Source organism: Carassius gibelio, chromosome A4, assembly GCF_023724105.1.
Source record: "Carassius gibelio isolate Cgi1373 ecotype wild population from Czech Republic chromosome A4, carGib1.2-hapl.c, whole genome shotgun sequence".
Taxonomy (NCBI): Eukaryota; Metazoa; Chordata; class Actinopteri; order Cypriniformes; family Cyprinidae; genus Carassius; species Carassius gibelio.
The window spans coordinates 17,331,771-17,353,068 of record NC_068374.1 but is presented as its reverse complement, the minus strand read 5'-3'; the positions used below and the strand labels follow the sequence as shown (position 1 = coordinate 17,353,068).

The following is a 21,298-nucleotide window of genomic DNA, read 5'->3' as shown; positions in this document are numbered from 1 at the left end:
GATTAGACTGCAGCTTTTCATCAAAGTCAGCTCGGGGCGGCCTTTCCACTGGTCCAAGTGACCCGTGAAACGCAGGCAAACAAGGTAGCGTGGCCGAGCGGTCTAAGGCGCTGGATTAAGGCTCCAGTCTCTTCGGGGGTGTGGGTTCGAATCCCACCGCTGCCAGGAAAGCCTTTCGGAAGACTGCTGTGGCTTTGCAAAGTGATGCTGTGTGAACATCCGAATTGAGCTGCTTTTGCTTTCCTTGCTTTTTAGCCAAGTCAGCGCTGGAGGCCTGTCCCAGCCTCTGCTCCTTTCTAAAAGAGGCACCCAGTTGAAGTAGGGACACCAATAATTTACAATTATAGTGAAGTTACTTCAAAACAGGAAAAAGTACTTGAATATAATTTGAAATAGTGAAAAGTAATAAGTATCATAAAGGATGGTAACAGCCAATGTCACTCGTTGAAAGTTTTTGGTGAAAAAATGTTTGGATTTTTTACTTTATTGAGTATAACGGCTAATGCTCAGCTATCTGCCATGTTCAGAACAGCCCTAAGGGCCTTCATTAGTGCATTCAGGTGTGTTTTATAAGAGAAGGACATGCACTCTCCAGGAAGGGGTCCTCCAGGGGTAGTACTGCATAACCCTTCAAGAAGGAAGCCTCAACCTTGGAGAAATTCAAGACGTTATCTTGTGGCGAAGCTCGACAAGGAAAAAGTTGGTGGAATAGTGCCTGGGGTAAAGGGCATTATCTGGTAGCGTGGCCAAGAGGTTCTTTCTGTTTTTCCCCAGTCTCTTTAGGGGCGTGGTTTTGAATCCCACCGCTGCCAGGGGCTCCATTTCGGGAGACACTTTTTGCTGCCATGGCCGAATAAAGAGCTTTCCTTGGCCGCATTGGACATGTTTACTGAATAAGGTTTGTGGAGGCCGTCGCTTCTATTTCTGGATGGTATAAAGCCCAAAGACGAACAAAAGGGACTCCCACCAGGGTAGCGTGGCCAAGTGGTCTAATGTACTGTATTTAGGCTCCAGTCTCTATGGTGCCGTTGGTTGGAATCATACCGCTGCCATCAGTGGTTTAATTGAGGCCGGGAGGCCCTGCTTGTACTCGATAATGGTCTGAAAATATTGCGAGAGAACACACTTTCCCTGGCAGCAGTCAGGCCCTTCAGGAACATGAGAGTCAAACAAGAAGCCTCATCCTCTCCCACATCCGATCGCCTGTTTGATAAGGCATGCTGTCTCAGTCCTGCTCCTGGGGCACTGCACTTCCTCTGTGGTTTACTGACTTCTTGTGGTTTCGTTGAAGACGATTTGAGTCAATCTTGTGCTGATCTGTTCTTTCAAACTTATCTCAGACTTGTTGTGACAGGGACATAGCCGCAAGCCCTAACCTGCAAGGGATCAGGTTTGTTTTACGCAAACAGGATTAGACTGCAGCTTTTCATCAAAGTCAGCTCGGGGCGGCCTTTCCACTGGTCGAAGTGACCCGTGAAACGCAGGCAAACAAGGTAGCGTGGCCGAGCGGTCTAAGGCGCTGGATTAAGGCTCCAGTCTCTTCGGGGGCGTGGGTTCGAATCCCACCGCTGCCAGGAAAGCCTTTCGGAAGACTGCTGTGGCTTTGCAAAGTGATGCTGTGTGAACATCCGAATTTGAGCTGCTTTTGCTTTCCTTGCTTTTTAGCCAAGTCAGCGCTGGAGGCCTGTCCCAGCCTCTGCTCCTTTCTAAAAGAGGCACCCAGTTGAAGTAGGGACACCAATAATTTACAATTATAGTGAAGTTACTTCAAAACAGGAAAAAGTACTTGAATATAATTTGAAATAGTGAAAAGTAATAAGTATCATAAAGGATGGTAACAGCCAATGTCACTCGTTGAAAGTTTTTGGTGAAAAAATGTTTGGATTTTTTACTTTATTGAGTATAACGGCTAATGCTCAGCTATCTGCCATGTTCAGAACAGCCCTAAGGGCCTTCATTAGTGCATTCAGGTGTGTTTTATAAGAGAAGGACATGCACTCTCCAGGAAGGGGTCCTCCAGGGGTAGTACTGCATAACCCTTCAAGAAGGAAGCCTCAACCTTGGAGAAATTCAAGACGTTATCTTGTGGCGAAGCTCGACAAGGAAAAAGTTGGTGGAATAGTGCCTGGGGTAAAAGGCATTATCTGGTAGCGTGGCCAAGAGGTTCTTTCTGTTTTTCCCCAGTCTCTTTAGGGGCGTGGTTTTGAATCCCACCGCTGCCAGGGGCTCCATTTCGGGAGACACTTTTTGCTGCCATGGCCGAATAAAGAGCTTTCCTTGGCCGCATTGGACATGTTTACTGAATAAGGTTTGTGGAGGCCGTCGCTTCTATTTCTGGATGGTATAAAGCCCAAAGACGAACAAAAGGGACTCCCACCAGGGTAGCGTGGCCAAGTGGTCTAATGTACTGTATTTAGGCTCCAGTCTCTATGGTGCCGTTGGCTGGAATCATACCGCTGCCATCAGTGGTTTAATTGAGGCCGGGAGGCCCTGCTTGTACTCGATAATGGTCTGAAAATATTGCGAGAGAACACACTTTCCCTGGCAGCAGTCAGGCCCTTCAGGAACATTAGAGTCAAACAAGAAGCCTCATCCTCTCCCACATCCGATCGCCTGTTTGATAAGGCATGCTGTCTCAGTCCTGCTCCTGGGGCACTGCACTTCCTCTGTGGTTTACTGACTTCTTGTGGTTTCGTTGAAGACGATTTGAGTCAATCTTGTGCTGATCTGTTCTTTCAAACTTATCTCAGACTTGTTGTGACAGGGACATAGCCGCAAGCCCTAACCTGCAAGGGATCAGGTTTGTTTTACGCAAACAGGATTAGACTGCAGCTTTTCATCAAAGTCAGCTCGGGGCGGCCTTTCCACTGGTCGAAGTGACCCGTGAAACGAAGCAAACAAGGTAGCGTGGCCGAGCGGTCTAAGGCGCTGGATTAAGGCTCCAGTCTCTTCGGGGGCGTGGGTTCGAATCCCACCGCTGCCAGGAAAGCCTTTTGGAAGACTGCTGTGGCTTTGCAAAGTGATGCTGTGTGAACATGCGAATTGAGCTGCTTTTGCTTTCCTTGCTTTTTAGCCAAGTCAGCGCTGGAGGCCTGTCCCAGCCTCTGCTCCTTTCTAAAAGAGGCACCCAGTTGAAGTAGGGACACCAATAATTTACAATTATAGTGAAGTTACTTCAAAACAGGAAAAAGTACTTGAATATAATTTGAAATAGTGAAAAGTAATAAGTATCATAAAGGATGGTAACAGCCAATGTCACTCGTTGAAAGTTTTTGGTGAAAAAATGTTTGGATTTTTTACTTTTTTGAGTATAACGGCTAATGCTCAGCTATCTGCCATTTTCAGAACAGCCCTAAGGGCCTTCATTAGTGCATTCAGGTGTGTTTTATAAGAGAAGGACATGCACTCTCCAGGAAGGGGTCCTCCAGGGGTAGTACTGCATAACCCTTCAAGAAGGAAGCCTCAACCTTGGAGAAATTCAAGACGTTATCTTGTGGCGAAGCTCGACAAGGAAAAAGTTGGTGGAATAGTGCCTGGGGTAAAGGGCATTATCTGGTAGCGTGGCCAAGAGGTTCTTTCTGTTTTTCCCCAGTCTCTTTAGGGGCGTGGTTTTGAATCCCACCGCTGCCAGGGGCTCCATTTCGGGAGACACTTTTTGCTGCCATGGCCGAATAAAGAGCTTTCCTTGGCCGCATTGGACATGTTTACTGAATAAGGTTTGTGGAGGCCGTCGCTTCTATTTCTGGATGGTATAAAGCCCAAAGACGAACAAAAGGGACTCCCACCAGGGTAGCGTGGCCAAGTGGTCTAATGTACTGTATTTAGGCTCCAGTCTCTATGGTGCCGTTGGTTGGAATCATACCGCTGCCATCAGTGGTTTAATTGAGGCCGGGAGGCCCTGCTTGTACTCGATAATGGTCTGAAAATATTGCGAGAGAACACACTTTCCCTGGCAGCAGTCAGGCCCTTCAGGAACATGAGAGTCAAACAAGAAGCCTCATCCTCTCCCACATCCGATCGCCTGTTTGATAAGGCATGCTGTCTCAGTCCTGCTCCTGGGGCACTGCACTTCCTCTGTGGTTTACTGACTTCTTGTGGTTTCGTTGAAGACGATTTGAGTCAATCTTGTGCTGATCTGTTCTTTCAAACTTATCTCAGACTTGTTGTGACAGGGACATAGCCGCAAGCCCTAACCTGCAAGGGATCAGGTTTGTTTTACGCAAACAGGATTAGACTGCAGCTTTTCATCAAAGTCAGCTCGGGGCGGCCTTTCCACTGGTCGAATTGACCCGTGAAACGCAGGCAAACATGGTAGCGTGGCCGAGCGGTCTAAGGTGCTGGATTAAGGCTCCAGTCTCTTCGGGGGCGTAGGTTTGAATCCCACCGCTGTCAGGAAAGCCTTTAGGAAGACTGCTGTGGCTTTGCAAAGTGATGCTGTGTGAACATCCGAATTGAGCTGCTTTTGCTTTCCTTGCTTTTTAGCCAAGTCAGCGCTGGAGGCCTGTCCCAGCCTCTGCTCCTTTCTAAAAGAGGCACCCAGTTGAAGTAGGGACACCAATAATTTACAATTATAGTGAAGTTACTTCAAAACAGGAAAAAGTACTTGAATATAATTTGAAATAGTGAAAAGTAATAAGTATCATAAAGGATGGTAACAGCCAATGTCACTCGTTGAAAGTTTTTGGTGAAATTTTTTTTGGATTTTTTACTTTTTTGAGTATAACGGCTAATGCTCAGCTATCTGCCATTTTCAGAACAGCCCTAAGGGCCTTCATTAGTGCATTCAGGTGTGTTTTATAAGAGAAGGACATGCACTCTCCAGGAAGGGGTCCTCCAGGGGTAGTACTGCATAACCCTTCAAGAAGGAAGCCTCAACCTTGGAGAAATTCAAGACGTTATCTTGTGGCGAAGCTCGACAAGGAAAAAGTTGGTGGAATAGTGCCTGGGGTAAAGGGCATTATCTGGTAGCGTGGCCAAGAGGTTCTTTCTGTTTTTCCCCAGTTTCTTTAGGGGCGTGGTTTTGAATCCCACCGCTGCCAGGGGCTCCATTTCGGGAGACACTTTTTGCTGCCATGGCCGAATAAAGAGCTTTCCTTGGCCGCATTGGACATGTTTACTGAATAAGGTTTGTGGAGGCCGTCGCTTCTATTTCTGGATGGTATAAAGCCCAAAGACGAACAAAAGGGACTCCCACCAGGGTAGCGTGGCCAAGTGGTCTAATGTACTGTATTTAGGCTCCAGTCTCTATGGTGCCGTTGGTTGGAATCATACCGCTGCCATCAGTGGTTTAATTGAGGCCGGGAGGCCCTGCTTGTACTCGATAATGGTCTGAAAATATTGCGAGAGAACACACTTTCCCTGGCAGCAGTCAGGCCCTTCAGGAACATGAGAGTCAAACAAGAAGCCTCATCCTCTCCCACATCCGATCGCCTGTTTGATAAGGCATGCTGTCTCAGTCCTGCTCCTGGGGCACTGCACTTCCTCTGTGGTTTACTGACTTCTTGTGGTTTCGTTGAAGACGATTTGAGTCAATCTTGTGCTGATCTGTTCTTTCAAACTTATCTCAGACTTGTTGTGACAGGGACATAGCCGCAAGCCCTAACCTGCAAGGGATCAGGTTTGTTTTATGCAAACAGGATTAGACTGCAGCTTTTCATCAAAGTCAGCTCGGGGCGGCCTTTCCACTGGTCGAATTGACCCGTGAAACGCAGGCAAACATGGTAGCGTGGCCGAGCGGTCTAAGGTGCTGGATTAAGGCTCCAGTCTCTTCGGGGGCGTAGGTTTGAATCCCACCGCTGTCAGGAAAGCCTTTAGGAAGACTGCTGTGGCTTTGCAAAGTGATGCTGTGTGAACATCCGAATTGAGCTGCTTTTGCTTTCCTTGCTTTTTAGCCAAGTCAGCGCTGGAGGCCTGTCCCAGCCTCTGCTCCTTTCTAAAAGAGGCACCCAGTTGAAGTAGGGACACCAATAATTTACAATTATAGTGAAGTTACTTCAAAACAGGAAAAAGTACTTGAATATAATTTGAAATAGTGAAAAGTAATAAGTATCATAAAGGATGGTAACAGCCAATGTCACTCGTTGAAAGTTTTTGGTGAAATTTTTTTTGGATTTTTTACTTTTTTGAGTATAACGGCTAATGCTCAGCTATCTGCCATTTTCAGAACAGCCCTAAGGGCCTTCATTAGTGCATTCAGGTGTGTTTTATAAGAGAAGGACATGCACTCTCCAGGAAGGGGTCCTCCAGGGGTAGTACTGCATAACCCTTCAAGAAGGAAGCCTCAACCTTGGAGAAATTCAAGACGTTATCTTGTGGCGAAGCTCGACAAGGAAAAAGTTGGTGGAATAGTGCCTGGGGTAAAGGGCATTATCTGGTAGCGTGGCCAAGAGGTTCTTTCTGTTTTTCCCCAGTCTCTTTAGGGGCGTGGTTTTGAATCCCACCGCTGCCAGGGGCTCCATTTCGGGAGACACTTTTTGCTGCCATGGCCGAATAAAGAGCTTTCCTTGGCCGCATTGGACATGTTTACTGAATAAGGTTTGTGGAGGCCGTCGCTTCTATTTCTGGATGGTATAAAGCCCAAAGACGAACAAAAGGGACTCCCACCAGGGTAGCGTGGCCAAGTGGTCTAATGTACTGTATTTAGGCTCCAGTCTCTATGGTGCCGTTGGTTGGAATCATACCGCTGCCATCAGTGGTTTAATTGAGGCCGGGAGGCCCTGCTTGTACTCGATAATGGTCTGAAAATATTGCGAGAGAACACACTTTCCCTGGCAGCAGTCAGGCCCTTCAGGAACATGAGAGTCAAACAAGAAGCCTCATCCTCTCCCACATCCGATCGCCTGTTTGATAAGGCATGCTGTCTCAGTCCTGCTCCTGGGGCACTGCACTTCCTCTGTGGTTTACTGACTTCTTGTGGTTTCGTTGAAGACGATTTGAGTCAATCTTGTGCTGATCTGTTCTTTCAAACTTATCACAGACTTGTTGTGACAGGGACATAGCCGCAAGCCCTAACCTGCAAGGGATCAGGTTTGTTTTACGCAAACAGGATTAGACTGCAGCTTTTCATCAAAGTCAGCTCGGGGCGGCCTTTCCACTGGTCGAAGTGACCCGTGAAACGCAGGCAAACAAGGTAGCGTGGCCGAGCGGTCTAAGGTGCTGGATTAAGGCTCCAGTCTCTTCGGGGGCGTAGGTTTGAATCCCACCGCTGTCAGGAAAGCCTTTCGGAAGACTGCTGTGGCTTTGCAAAGTGATGCTGTGTGAACATCCGAATTGAGCTGCTTTTGCTTTCCTTGCTTTTTAGCCAAGTCAGCGCTGGAGACCTGTCCCAGCCTCTGCTCCTTTCTAAAAGAGGCACCCAGTTGAAGTAGGGACACCAATAATTTACAATTATAGTGAAGTTACTTCAAAACAGGAAAAAGTACTTGAATATAATTTGAAATAGTGAAAAGTAATAAGTATCATAAAGGATGGTAACAGCCAATGTCACTCGTTGAAAGTTTTTGGTGAAATTTTTTTTGGATTTTTTACTTTTTTGAGTATAACGGCTAATGCTCAGCTATCTGCCATTTTCAGAACAGCCCTAAGGGCCTTCATTAGTGCATTCAGGTGTGTTTTATAAGAGAAGGACATGCACTCTCCAGGAAGGGGTCCTCCAGGGGTAGTACTGCATAACCCTTCAAGAAGGAAGCCTCAACCTTGGAGAAATTCAAGACGTTATCTTGTGGCGAAGCTCGACAAGGAAAAAGTTGGTGGAATAGTGCCTGGGGTAAAGGGCATTATCTGGTAGCGTGGCCAAGAGGTTCTTTCTGTTTTTCCCCAGTCTCTTTAGGGGCGTGGTTTTGAATCCCACCGCTGCCAGGGGCTCCATTTCGGGAGACACTTTTTGCTGCCATGGCCGAATAAAGAGCTTTCCTTGGCCGCATTGGACATGTTTACTGAATAAGGTTTGTGGAGGCCGTCGCTTCTATTTCTGGATGGTATAAAGCCCAAAGACGAACAAAAGGGACTCCCACCAGGGTAGCGTGGCCAAGTGGTCTAATGTACTGTATTTAGGCTCCAGTCTCTATGGTGCCGTTGGTTGGAATCATACCGCTGCCATCAGTGGTTTAATTGAGGCCGGGAGGCCCTGCTTGTACTCGATAATGGTCTGAAAATATTGCGAGAGAACACACTTTCCCTGGCAGCAGTCAGGCCCTTCAGGAACATGAGAGTCAAACAAGAAGCCTCATCCTCTCCCACATCCGATCGCCTGTTTGATAAGGCATGCTGTCTCAGTCCTGCTCCTGGAGCACTGCACTTCCTCTGTGGTTTACTGACTTCTTGTGGTTTCGTTGAAGACGATTTGAGTCAATCTTGTGCTGATCTGTTCTTTCAAACTTATCTCAGACTTGTTGTGACAGGGACATAGCCGCAAGCCCTAACCTGCAAGGGATCAGGTTTGTTTTATGCAAACAGGATTAGACTGCAGCTTTTCATCAAAGTCAGCTCGGGGCGGCCTTTCCACTGGTCGAAGTGACCCGTGAAACGCAGGCAAACAAGGTAGCTTGGCCGAGCGGTCTAAGGCGCTGGATTAAGGCTCCAGTCTCTTCGGGGGCGTGGGTTCGAATCCCACCGCTGCCAGGAAAGCCTTTTGGAAGACTGCTGTGGCTTTGCAAAGTGATGCTGTGTGAACATCCGAATTGAGCTGCTTTTGCTTTCCTTGCTTTTTAGCCAAGTCAGCGCTGGAGGCCTGTCCCAGCCTCTGCTCCTTTCTAAAAGAGGCACCCAGTTGAAGTAGGGACACCAATAATTTACAATTATAGTGAAGTTACTTCAAAACAGGAAAAAGTACTTGAATATAATTTGAAATAGTGAAAAGTAATAAGTATCATAAAGGATGGTAACAGCCAATGTCACTCGTTGAAAGTTTTTGGTGAAAAAATGTTTGGATTTTTTACTTTATTGAGTATAACGGCTAATGCTCAGCTATCTGCCATGTTCAGAACAGCCCTAAGGGCCTTCATTAGTGCATTCAGGTGTGTTTTATAAGAGAAGGACATGCACTCTCCAGGAAGGGGTCCTCCAGGGGTAGTACTGCATAACCCTTCAAGAAGGAAGCCTCAACCTTGGAGAAATTCAAGACGTTATCTTGTGGCGAAGCTCGACAAGGAAAAAGTTGGTGGAATAGTGCCTGGGGTAAAAGGCATTATCTGGTAGCGTGGCCAAGAGGTTCTTTCTGTTTTTCCCCAGTCTCTTTAGGGGCGTGGTTTTGAATCCCACCGCTGCCAGGGGCTCCATTTCGGGAGACACTTTTTGCTGCCATGGCCGAATAAAGAGCTTTCCTTGGCCGCATTGGACATGTTTACTGAATAAGGTTTGTGGAGGCCGTCGCTTCTATTTCTGGATGGTATAAAGCCCAAAGACGAACAAAAGGGACTCCCACCAGGGTAGCGTGGCCAAGTGGTCTAATGTACTGTATTTAGGCTCCAGTCTCTATGGTGCCGTTGGCTGGAATCATACCGCTGCCATCAGTGGTTTAATTGAGGCCGGGAGGCCCTGCTTGTACTCGATAATGGTCTGAAAATATTGCGAGAGAACACACTTTCCCTGGCAGCAGTCAGGCCCTTCAGGAACATTAGAGTCAAACAAGAAGCCTCATCCTCTCCCACATCCGATCGCCTGTTTGATAAGGCATGCTGTCTCAGTCCTGCTCCTGGGGCACTGCACTTCCTCTGTGGTTTACTGACTTCTTGTGGTTTCGTTGAAGACGATTTGAGTCAATCTTGTGCTGATCTGTTCTTTCAAACTTATCTCAGACTTGTTGTGACAGGGACATAGCCGCAAGCCCTAACCTGCAAGGGATCAGGTTTGTTTTACGCAAACAGGATTAGACTGCAGCTTTTCATCAAAGTCAGCTCGGGGCGGCCTTTCCACTGGTCGAAGTGACCCGTGAAACGAAGCAAACAAGGTAGCGTGGCCGAGCGGTCTAAGGCGCTGGATTAAGGCTCCAGTCTCTTCGGGGGCGTGGGTTCGAATCCCACCGCTGCCAGGAAAGCCTTTTGGAAGACTGCTGTGGCTTTGCAAAGTGATGCTGTGTGAACATGCGAATTGAGCTGCTTTTGCTTTCCTTGCTTTTTAGCCAAGTCAGCGCTGGAGGCCTGTCCCAGCCTCTGCTCCTTTCTAAAAGAGGCACCCAGTTGAAGTAGGGACACCAATAATTTACAATTATAGTGAAGTTACTTCAAAACAGGAAAAAGTACTTGAATATAATTTGAAATAGTGAAAAGTAATAAGTATCATAAAGGATGGTAACAGCCAATGTCACTCGTTGAAAGTTTTTGGTGAAATTTTTTTTGGATTTTTTACTTTTTTGAGTGTAACGGCTAATGCTCAGCTATCTGCCATTTTCAGAACAGCCCTAAGGGCCTTCATTAGTGCATTCAGGTGTGTTTTATAAGAGAAGGACATGCACTCTCCAGGAAGGGGTCCTCCAGGGGTAGTACTGCATAACCCTTCAAGAAGGAAGCCTCAACCTTGGAGAAATTCAAGACGTTATCTTGTGGCGAAGCTCGACAAGGAAAAAGTTGGTGGAATAGTGCCTGGGGTAAAGGGCATTATCTGGTAGCGTGGCCAAGAGGTTCTTTCTGTTTTTCCCCAGTCTCTTTAGGGGCGTGGTTTTGAATCCCACCGCTGCCAGGGGCTCCATTTCGGGAGACACTTTTTGCTGCCATGGCCGAATAAAGAGCTTTCCTTGGCCGCATTGGACATGTTTACTGAATAAGGTTTGTGGAGGCCGTCGCTTCTATTTCTGGATGGTATAAAGCCCAAAGACGAACAAAAGGGACTCCCACCAGGGTAGCGTGGCCAAGTGGTCTAATGTACTGTATTTAGGCTCCAGTCTCTATGGTGCCGTTGGTTGGAATCATACCGCTGCCATCAGTGGTTTAATTGAGGCCGGGAGGCCCTGCTTGTACTCGATAATGGTCTGAAAATATTGCGAGAGAACACACTTTCCCTGGCAGCAGTCAGGCCCTTCAGGAACATGAGAGTCAAACAAGAAGCCTCATCCTCTCCCACATCCGATCGCCTGTTTGATAAGGCATGCTGTCTCAGTCCTGCTCCTGGGGCACTGCACTTCCTCTGTGGTTTACTGACTTCTTGTGGTTTCGTTGAAGACGATTTGAGTCAATCTTGTGCTGATCTGTTCTTTCAAACTTATCACAGACTTGTTGTGACAGGGACATAGCCGCAAGCCCTAACCTGCAAGGGATCAGGTTTGTTTTACGCAAACAGGATTAGACTGCAGCTTTTCATCAAAGTCAGCTCGGGGCGGCCTTTCCACTGGTCGAAGTGACCCGTGAAACGCAGGCAAACAAGGTAGCGTGGCCGAGCGGTCTAAGGTGCTGGATTAAGGCTCCAGTCTCTTCGGGGGCGTAGGTTTGAATCCCACCGCTGTCAGGAAAGCCTTTCGGAAGACTGCTGTGGCTTTGCAAAGTGATGCTGTGTGAACATCCGAATTGAGCTGCTTTTGCTTTCCTTGCTTTTTAGCCAAGTCAGCGCTGGAGACCTGTCCCAGCCTCTGCTCCTTTCTAAAAGAGGCACCCAGTTGAAGTAGGGACACCAATAATTTACAATTATAGTGAAGTTACTTCAAAACAGGAAAAAGTACTTGAATATAATTTGAAATAGTGAAAAGTAATAAGTATCATAAAGGATGGTAACAGCCAATGTCACTCGTTGAAAGTTTTTGGTGAAATTTTTTTTGGATTTTTTACTTTTTTGAGTATAACGGCTAATGCTCAGCTATCTGCCATTTTCAGAACAGCCCTAAGGGCCTTCATTAGTGCATTCAGGTGTGTTTTATAAGAGAAGGACATGCACTCTCCAGGAAGGGGTCCTCCAGGGGTAGTACTGCATAACCCTTCAAGAAGGAAGCCTCAACCTTGGAGAAATTCAAGACGTTATCTTGTGGCGAAGCTCGACAAGGAAAAAGTTGGTGGAATAGTGCCTGGGGTAAAGGGCATTATCTGGTAGCGTGGCCAAGAGGTTCTTTCTGTTTTTCCCCAGTCTCTTTAGGGGCGTGGTTTTGAATCCCACCGCTGCCAGGGGCTCCATTTCGGGAGACACTTTTTGCTGCCATGGCCGAATAAAGAGCTTTCCTTGGCCGCATTGGACATGTTTACTGAATAAGGTTTGTGGAGGCCGTCGCTTCTATTTCTGGATGGTATAAAGCCCAAAGACGAACAAAAGGGACTCCCACCAGGGTAGCGTGGCCAAGTGGTCTAATGTACTGTATTTAGGCTCCAGTCTCTATGGTGCCGTTGGTTGGAATCATACCGCTGCCATCAGTGGTTTAATTGAGGCCGGGAGGCCCTGCTTGTACTCGATAATGGTCTGAAAATATTGCGAGAGAACACACTTTCCCTGGCAGCAGTCAGGCCCTTCAGGAACATGAGAGTCAAACAAGAAGCCTCATCCTCTCCCACATCCGATCGCCTGTTTGATAAGGCATGCTGTCTCAGTCCTGCTCCTGGAGCACTGCACTTCCTCTGTGGTTTACTGACTTCTTGTGGTTTCGTTGAAGACGATTTGAGTCAATCTTGTGCTGATCTGTTCTTTCAAACTTATCTCAGACTTGTTGTGACAGGGACATAGCCGCAAGCCCTAACCTGCAAGGGATCAGGTTTGTTTTATGCAAACAGGATTAGACTGCAGCTTTTCATCAAAGTCAGCTCGGGGCGGCCTTTCCACTGGTCGAAGTGACCCGTGAAACGCAGGCAAACAAGGTAGCTTGGCCGAGCGGTCTAAGGCGCTGGATTAAGGCTCCAGTCTCTTCGGGGGCGTGGGTTCGAATCCCACCGCTGCCAGGAAAGCCTTTTGGAAGACTGCTGTGGCTTTGCAAAGTGATGCTGTGTGAACATCCGAATTGAGCTGCTTTTGCTTTCCTTGCTTTTTAGCCAAGTCAGCGCTGGAGGCCTGTCCCAGCCTCTGCTCCTTTCTAAAAGAGGCACCCAGTTGAAGTAGGGACACCAATAATTTACAATTATAGTGAAGTTACTTCAAAACAGGAAAAAGTACTTGAATATAATTTGAAATAGTGAAAAGTAATAAGTATCATAAAGGATGGTAACAGCCAATGTCACTCGTTGAAAGTTTTTGGTGAAAAAATGTTTGGATTTTTTACTTTATTGAGTATAACGGCTAATGCTCAGCTATCTGCCATGTTCAGAACAGCCCTAAGGGCCTTCATTAGTGCATTCAGGTGTGTTTTATAAGAGAAGGACATGCACTCTCCAGGAAGGGGTCCTCCAGGGGTAGTACTGCATAACCCTTCAAGAAGGAAGCCTCAACCTTGGAGAAATTCAAGACGTTATCTTGTGGCGAAGCTCGACAAGGAAAAAGTTGGTGGAATAGTGCCTGGGGTAAAAGGCATTATCTGGTAGCGTGGCCAAGAGGTTCTTTCTGTTTTTCCCCAGTCTCTTTAGGGGCGTGGTTTTGAATCCCACCGCTGCCAGGGGCTCCATTTCGGGAGACACTTTTTGCTGCCATGGCCGAATAAAGAGCTTTCCTTGGCCGCATTGGACATGTTTACTGAATAAGGTTTGTGGAGGCCGTCGCTTCTATTTCTGGATGGTATAAAGCCCAAAGACGAACAAAAGGGACTCCCACCAGGGTAGCGTGGCCAAGTGGTCTAATGTACTGTATTTAGGCTCCAGTCTCTATGGTGCCGTTGGCTGGAATCATACCGCTGCCATCAGTGGTTTAATTGAGGCCGGGAGGCCCTGCTTGTACTCGATAATGGTCTGAAAATATTGCGAGAGAACACACTTTCCCTGGCAGCAGTCAGGCCCTTCAGGAACATTAGAGTCAAACAAGAAGCCTCATCCTCTCCCACATCCGATCGCCTGTTTGATAAGGCATGCTGTCTCAGTCCTGCTCCTGGGGCACTGCACTTCCTCTGTGGTTTACTGACTTCTTGTGGTTTCGTTGAAGACGATTTGAGTCAATCTTGTGCTGATCTGTTCTTTCAAACTTATCTCAGACTTGTTGTGACAGGGACATAGCCGCAAGCCCTAACCTGCAAGGGATCAGGTTTGTTTTACGCAAACAGGATTAGACTGCAGCTTTTCATCAAAGTCAGCTCGGGGCGGCCTTTCCACTGGTCGAAGTGACCCGTGAAATGAAGCAAACAAGGTAGCGTGGCCGAGCGGTCTAAGGCGCTGGATTAAGGCTCCAGTCTCTTCGGGGGCGTGGGTTCGAATCCCACCGCTGCCAGGAAAGCCTTTTGGAAGACTGCTGTGGCTTTGCAAAGTGATGCTGTGTGAACATGCGAATTGAGCTGCTTTTGCTTTCCTTGCTTTTTAGCCAAGTCAGCGCTGGAGGCCTGTCCCAGCCTCTGCTCCTTTCTAAAAGAGGCACCCAGTTGAAGTAGGGACACCAATAATTTACAATTATAGTGAAGTTACTTCAAAACAGGAAAAAGTACTTGAATATAATTTGAAATAGTGAAAAGTAATAAGTATCATAAAGGATGGTAACAGCCAATGTCACTCGTTGAAAGTTTTTGGTGAAATTTTTTTTGGATTTTTTACTTTTTTGAGTATAACGGCTAATGCTCAGCTATCTGCCATTTTCAGAACAGCCCTAAGGGCCTTCATTAGTGCATTCAGGTGTGTTTTATAAGAGAAGGACATGCACTCTCCAGGAAGGGGTCCTCCAGGGGTAGTACTGCATAACCCTTCAAGAAGGAAGCCTCAACCTTGGAGAAATTCAAGACGTTATCTTGTGGCGAAGCTCGACAAGGAAAAAGTTGGTGGAATAGTGCCTGGGGTAAAGGGCATTATCTGGTAGCGTGGCCAAGAGGTTCTTTCTGTTTTTCCCCAGTCTCTTTAGGGGCGTGGTTTTGAATCCCACCGCTGCCAGGGGCTCCATTTCGGGAGACACTTTTTGCTGCCATGGCCGAATAAAGAGCTTTCCTTGGCCGCATTGGACATGTTTACTGAATAAGGTTTGTGGAGGCCGTCGCTTCTATTTCTGGATGGTATAAAGCCCAAAGACGAACAAAAGGGACTCCCACCAGGGTAGCGTGGCCAAGTGGTCTAATGTACTGTATTTAGGCTCCAGTCTCTATGGTGCCGTTGGTTGGAATCATACCGCTGCCATCAGTGGTTTAATTGAGGCCGGGAGGCCCTGCTTGTACTCGATAATGGTCTGAAAATATTGCGAGAGAACACACTTTCCCTGGCAGCAGTCAGGCCCTTCAGGAACATGAGAGTCAAACAAGAAGCCTCATCCTCTCCCACATCCGATCGCCTGTTTGATAAGGCATGCTGTCTCAGTCCTGCTCCTGGGGCACTGCACTTCCTCTGTGGTTTACTGACTTCTTGTGGTTTCGTTGAAGACGATTTGAGTCAATCTTGTGCTGATCTGTTCTTTCAAACTTATCACAGACTTGTTGTGACAGGGACATAGCCGCAAGCCCTAACCTGCAAGGGATCAGGTTTGTTTTACGCAAACAGGATTAGACTGCAGCTTTTCATCAAAGTCAGCTCGGGGCGGCCTTTCCACTGGTCGAAGTGACCCGTGAAACGCAGGCAAACAAGGTAGCGTGGCCGAGCGGTCTAAGGTGCTGGATTAAGGCTCCAGTCTCTTCGGGGGCGTAGGTTTGAATCCCACCGCTGTCAGGAAAGCCTTTCGGAAGACTGCTGTGGCTTTGCAAAGTGATGCTGTGTGAACATCCGAATTGAGCTGCTTTTGCTTTCCTTGCTTTTTAGCCAAGTCAGCGCTGGAGACCTGTCCCAGCCTCTGCTCCTTTCTAAAAGAGGCACCCAGTTGAAGTAGGGACACCAATAATTTACAATTATAGTGAAGTTACTTCAAAACAGGAAAAAGTACTTGAATATAATTTGAAATAGTGAAAAGTAATAAGTATCATAAAGGATGGTAACAGCCAATGTCACTCGTTGAAAGTTTTTGGTGAAAAAATGTTTGGATTTTTTACTTTTTTGAGTATAACGGCTAATGCTCAGCTATCTGCCATTTTCAGAACAGCCCTAAGGGCCTTCATTAGTGCATTCAGGTGTGTTTTATAAGAGAAGGACATGCACTCTCCAGGAAGGGGTCCTCCAGGGGTAGTACTGCATAACCCTTCAAGAAGGAAGCCTCAACCTTGGAGAAATTCAAGACGTTATCTTGTGGCGAAGCTCGACAAGGAAAAAGTTGGTGGAATAGTGCCTGGGGTAAAGGGCATTATCTGGTAGCGTGGCCAAGAGGTTCTTTCTGTTTTTCCCCAGTCTCTTTAGGGGCGTGGTTTTGAATCCCACCGCTGCCAGGGGCTCCATTTCGGGAGACACTTTTTGCTGCCATGGCCGAATAAAGAGCTTTCCTTGGCCGCATTGGACATGTTTACTGAATAAGGTTTGTGGAGGCCGTCGCTTCTATTTCTGGATGGTATAAAGCCCAAAGACGAACAAAAAGGACTCCCACCAGGGTAGCGTGGCCAAGTGGTCTAATGTACTGTATTTAGGCTCCAGTCTCTATGGTGCCGTTGGTTGGAATCATACCGCTGCCATCAGTGGTTTAATTGAGGCCGGGAGGCCCTGCTTGTACTCGATAATGGTCTGAAAATATTGCGAGAGAACACACTTTCCCTGGCAGCAGTCAGGCCCTTCAGGAACATGAGAGTCAAACAAGAAGCCTCATCCTCTCCCACATCCGATCGCCTGTTTGATAAGGCATGCTGTCTCAGTCCTGCTCCTGGAGCACTGCACTTCCTCTGTGGTTTACTGACTTCTTGTGGTTTCGTTGAAGACGATTTGAGTCAATCTTGTGCTGATCTGTTCTTTCAAACTTATCTCAGACTTGTTGTGACAGGGACATAGCCGCAAGCCCTAACCTGCAAGGGATCAGGTTTGTTTTATGCAAACAGGATTAGACTGCAGCTTTTCATCAAAGTCAGCTCGGGGCGGCCTTTCCACTGGTCGAAGTGACCCGTGAAACGCAGGCAAACAAGGTAGCTTGGCCGAGCGGTCTAAGGCGCTGGATTAAGGCTCCAGTCTCTTCGGGGGCGTGGGTTCGAATCCCACCGCTGCCAGGAAAGCCTTTTGGAAGACTGCTGTGGCTTTGCAAAGTGATGCTGTGTGAACATCCGAATTGAGCTGCTTTTGCTTTCCTTGCTTTTTAGCCAAGTCAGCGCTGGAGGCCTGTCCCAGCCTCTGCTCCTTTCTAAAAGAGGCACCCAGTTGAAGTAGGGACACCAATAATTTACAATTATAGTGAAGTTACTTCAAAACAGGAAAAAGTACTTGAATATAATTTGAAATAGTGAAAAGTAATAAGTATCATAAAGGATGGTAACAGCCAATGTCACTCGTTGAAAGTTTTTGGTGAAAAAATGTTTGGATTTTTTACTTTTTTGAGTATAACGGCTAATGCTCAGCTATCTGCCATTTTCAGAACAGTCCTAAGGGCCTTCATTATGGCATTCAGGTGTGTTTTATAAGAGAAGGACATGCACTCTCCAGGAAGGGGTCCTCCAGGGGTAGTACTGCATAACCCTTCAAGAAGGAAGCCTCAACCTTGGAGAAATTCAAGACGTTATCTTGTGGCGAAGCTCGACAAGGAAAAAGTTGGTGGAATAGTGCCTGGGGTAAAGGGCATTATCTGGTAGCGTGGCCAAGAGGTTCTTTCTGTTTTTCCCCAGTCTCTTTAGGGGCGTGGTTTTGAATCCCACCGCTGCCAGGGGCTCCATTTCGGGAGACACTTTTTGCTGCCATGGCCGAATAAAGAGCTTTCCTTGGCCGCATTGGACATGTTTACTGAATAAGGTTTGTGGAGGCCGTCGCTTCTATTTCTGGATGGTATAAAGCCCAAAGACGAACAAAAGGGACTCCCACCAGGGTAGCGTGGCCAAGTGGTCTAATGTACTGTATTTAGGCTCCAGTCTCTATGGTGCCGTTGGTTGGAATCATACCGCTGCCATCAGTGGTTTAATTGAGGCCGGGAGGCCCTGCTTGTACTCGATAATGGTCTGAAAATATTGCGAGAGAACACACTTTCCCTGGCAGCAGTCAGGCCCTTCAGGAACATGAGAGTCAAACAAGAAGCCTCATCCTCTCCCACATCCGATCGCCTGTTTGATAAGGCATGCTGTCTCAGTCCTGCTCCTGGAGCACTGCACTTCCTCTGTGGTTTACTGACTTCTTGTGGTTTCGTTGAAGACGATTTGAGTCAATCTTGTGCTGATCTGTTCTTTCAAACTTATCTCAGACTTGTTGTGACAGGGACATAGCCGCAAGCCCTAACCTGCAAGGGATCAGGTTTGTTTTACGCAAACAGGATTAGACTGCAGCTTTTCATCAAAGTCAGCTCGGGGCGGCCTTTCCACTGGTCGAAGTGACCCGTGAAACGCAGGCAAACAAGGTAGCTTGACCGAGCGGTCTAAGGCGCTGGATTAAGGCTCCAGTCTCTTCGGGGGCGTGGGTTCAAATCCCACCGCTGCCAGGAAAGCCTTTTGGAAGACTGCTGTGGCTTTGCAAAGTGATGCTGTGTGAACATCCGAATTGAGCTGCTTTTGCTTTCCTTGCTTTTTAGCCAAGTCAGCGCTGGAGGCCTGTCCCAGCCTCTGCTCCTTTCTAAAAGAGGCACCCAGTTGAAGTAGGGACACCAATAATTTACAATTATAGTGAAGTTACTTCAAAACAGGAAAAAGTACTTGAATATAATTTGAAATAGTGAAAAGTAATAAGTATCATAAAGGATGGTAACAGCCAATGTCACTCGTTGAAAGTTTTTGGTGAAAAAATGTTTGGATTTTTTACTTTTTTGAGTATAACGGCTAATGCTCAGCTATCTGCCATTTTCAGAACAGCCCTAAGGGCCTTCATTAGTGCATTCAGGTGTGTTTTATAAGAGAAGGACATGCACTCTCCAGGAAGGGGTCCTCCAGGGGTAGTACTGCATAACCCTTCAAGAAGGAAGCCTCAACCTTGGAGAAATTCAAGACGTTATCTTGTGGCGAAGCTCGACAAGGAAAAAGTTGGTGGAATAGTGCCTGGGGTAAAGGGCATTATCTGGTAGCGTGGCCAAGAGGTTCTTTCTGTTTTTCCCCAGTCTCTTTAGGGGCGTGGTTTTGAATCCCACCGCTGCCAGGGGCTCCATTTCGGGAGACACTTTTTGCTGCCATGGCCGAATAAAGAGCTTTCCTTGGCCGCATTGGACATGTTTACTGAATAAGGTTTGTGGAGGCCGTCGCTTCTATTTCTGGATGGTATAAAGCCCAAAGACGAACAAAAGGGACTCCCACCAGGGTAGCGTGGCCAAGTGGTCTAATGTACTGTATTTAGGCTCCAGTCTCTATGGTGCCGTTGGTTGGAATCATACCGCTGCCATCAGTGGTTTAATTGAGGCCGGGAGGCCCTGCTTGTACTCGATAATGGTCTGAAAATATTGCGAGAGAACACACTTTCCCTGGCAGCAGTCAGGCCCTTCAGGAACATGAGAGTCAAACAAGAAGCCTCATCCTCTCCCACATCCGATCGCCTGTTTGATAAGGCATGCTGTCTCAGTCCTGCTCCTGGGGCACTGCACTTCCTCTGTGGTTTACTGACTTCTTGTGGTTTCGTTGAAGACGATTTGAGTCAATCTTGTGCTGATCTGTTCTTTCAAACTTATCACAGACTTGTTGTGACAGGGACATAGCCGCAAGCCCTAACCTGCAAGGGATCAGGTTTGTTTTACGCAAACAGGATTAGACTGCAGCTTTTCATCAAAGTCAGCTCGGGGCGGCCTTTCCACTGGTCGAAGTGACCCGTGAAACGCAGGCAAACAAGGTAGCGTGGCCGAGCGGTCTAAGGTGCTGGATTAAGGCTCCAGTCTCTTCGGGGGCGTAGGTTTGAATCCCACCGCTGTCAGGAAAGCCTTTCGGAAGACTGCTGTGGCTTTGCAAAGTGATGCTGTGTGAACATCCGAATTGAGCTGCTTTTGCTTTCCTTGCTTTTTAGCCAAGTCAGCGCTGGAGACCTGTCCCAGCCTCTGCTCCTTTCTAAAAGAGGCACCCAGTTGAAGTAGGGACACCAATAATTTACAATTATAGTGAAGTTACTTCAAAACAGGAAAAAGTACTTGAATATAATTTGAAATAGTGAAAAGTAATAAGTATCATAAAGGATGGTAACAGCCAATGTCACTCGTTGAAAGTTTTTGGTGAAAAAATGTTTGGATTTTTTACTTTTTTGAGTATAACGGCTAATGCTCAGCTATCTGCCATTTTCAGAACAGCCCTAAGGGCCTTCATTAGTGCATTCAGGTGTGTTTTATAAGAGAAGGACATGCACTCTCCAGGAAGGGGTCCTCCAGGGGTAGTACTGCATAACCCTTCAAGAAGGAAGCCTCAACCTTGGAGAAATTCAAGACGTTATCTTGTGGCGAAGCTCGACAAGGAAAAAGTTGGTGGAATAGTGCCTGGGGTAAAGGGCATTATCTGGTAGCGTGGCCAAGAGGTTCTTTCTGTTTTTCCCCAGTCTCTTTAGGGGCGTGGTTTTGAATCCCACCGCTGCCAGGGGCTCCATTTCGGGAGACACTTTTTGCTGCCATGGCCGAATAAAGAGCTTTCCTTGGCCGCATTGGACATGTTTACTGAATAAGGTTTGTGGAGGCCGTCGCTTCTATTTCTGGATGGTATAAAGCCCAAAGACGAACAAAAGGGACTCCCACCAGGGTAGCGTGGCCAAGTGGTCTAATGTACTGTATTTAGGCTCCAGTCTCTATGGTGCCGTTGGTTGGAATCATACCGCTGCCATCAGTGGTTTAATTGAGGCCGGGAGGCCCTGCTTGTACTCGATAATGGTCTGAAAATATTGCGAGAGAACACACTTTCCCTGGCAGCAGTCAGGCCCTTCAGGAACATGAGAGTCAAACAAGAAGCCTCATCCTCTCCCACATCCGATCGCCTGTTTGATAAGGCATGCTGTCTCAGTCCTGCTCCTGGAGCACTGCACTTCCTCTGTGGTTTACTGACTTCTTGTGGTTTCGTTGAAGACGATTTGAGTCAATCTTGTGCTGATCTGTTCTTTCAAACTTATCTCAGACTTGTTGTGACAGGGACATAGCCGCAAGCCCTAACCTGCAAGGGATCAGGTTTGTTTTATGCAAACAGGATTAGACTGCAGCTTTTCATCAAAGTCAGCTCGGGGCGGCCTTTCCACTGGTCGAAGTGACCCGTGAAACGCAGGCAAACAAGGTAGCTTGGCCGAGCGGTCTAAGGCGCTGGATTAAGGCTCCAGTCTCTTCGGGGGCGTGGGTTCGAATCCCACCGCTGCCA

The 21,298-nt window shown here is 47.4% G+C and overlaps 9 non-coding genes across 9 annotated transcripts; all 9 read left to right on the top strand.

Annotated features, from left to right (window-relative positions):
• The first annotated feature begins 83 nt into the window (after window positions 1-83).
• trnal-aag (transfer RNA leucine (anticodon AAG)) lies at window positions 84-165 on the top strand. The gene has a single exon. It is a non-coding gene; the product is annotated as a tRNA-Leu (tRNA).
• A 1,327-nt stretch (window positions 166-1,492) lies between these two features.
• Window positions 1,493-1,574, top strand: trnal-aag (transfer RNA leucine (anticodon AAG)). Its single transcript has one exon. It is a non-coding gene; the product is annotated as a tRNA-Leu (tRNA).
• Window positions 1,575-2,901: 1,327 nt separating this feature from the next.
• Window positions 2,902-2,983, top strand: trnal-aag (transfer RNA leucine (anticodon AAG)). The gene has a single exon. It is a non-coding gene; the product is annotated as a tRNA-Leu (tRNA).
• Window positions 2,984-8,537: 5,554 nt separating this feature from the next.
• trnal-aag (transfer RNA leucine (anticodon AAG)) lies at window positions 8,538-8,619 on the top strand. The gene has a single exon. It is a non-coding gene; the product is annotated as a tRNA-Leu (tRNA).
• A 1,326-nt stretch (window positions 8,620-9,945) lies between these two features.
• On the top strand, window positions 9,946-10,027 carry trnal-aag (transfer RNA leucine (anticodon AAG)). The gene has a single exon. It is a non-coding gene; the product is annotated as a tRNA-Leu (tRNA).
• A 2,736-nt stretch (window positions 10,028-12,763) lies between these two features.
• On the top strand, window positions 12,764-12,845 carry trnal-aag (transfer RNA leucine (anticodon AAG)). The gene has a single exon. It is a non-coding gene; the product is annotated as a tRNA-Leu (tRNA).
• A 1,326-nt stretch (window positions 12,846-14,171) lies between these two features.
• On the top strand, window positions 14,172-14,253 carry trnal-aag (transfer RNA leucine (anticodon AAG)). Its single transcript has one exon. It is a non-coding gene; the product is annotated as a tRNA-Leu (tRNA).
• Window positions 14,254-16,989: 2,736 nt separating this feature from the next.
• trnal-aag (transfer RNA leucine (anticodon AAG)) lies at window positions 16,990-17,071 on the top strand. The gene has a single exon. It is a non-coding gene; the product is annotated as a tRNA-Leu (tRNA).
• A 4,145-nt stretch (window positions 17,072-21,216) lies between these two features.
• trnal-aag (transfer RNA leucine (anticodon AAG)) lies at window positions 21,217-21,298 on the top strand. The gene has a single exon. It is a non-coding gene; the product is annotated as a tRNA-Leu (tRNA).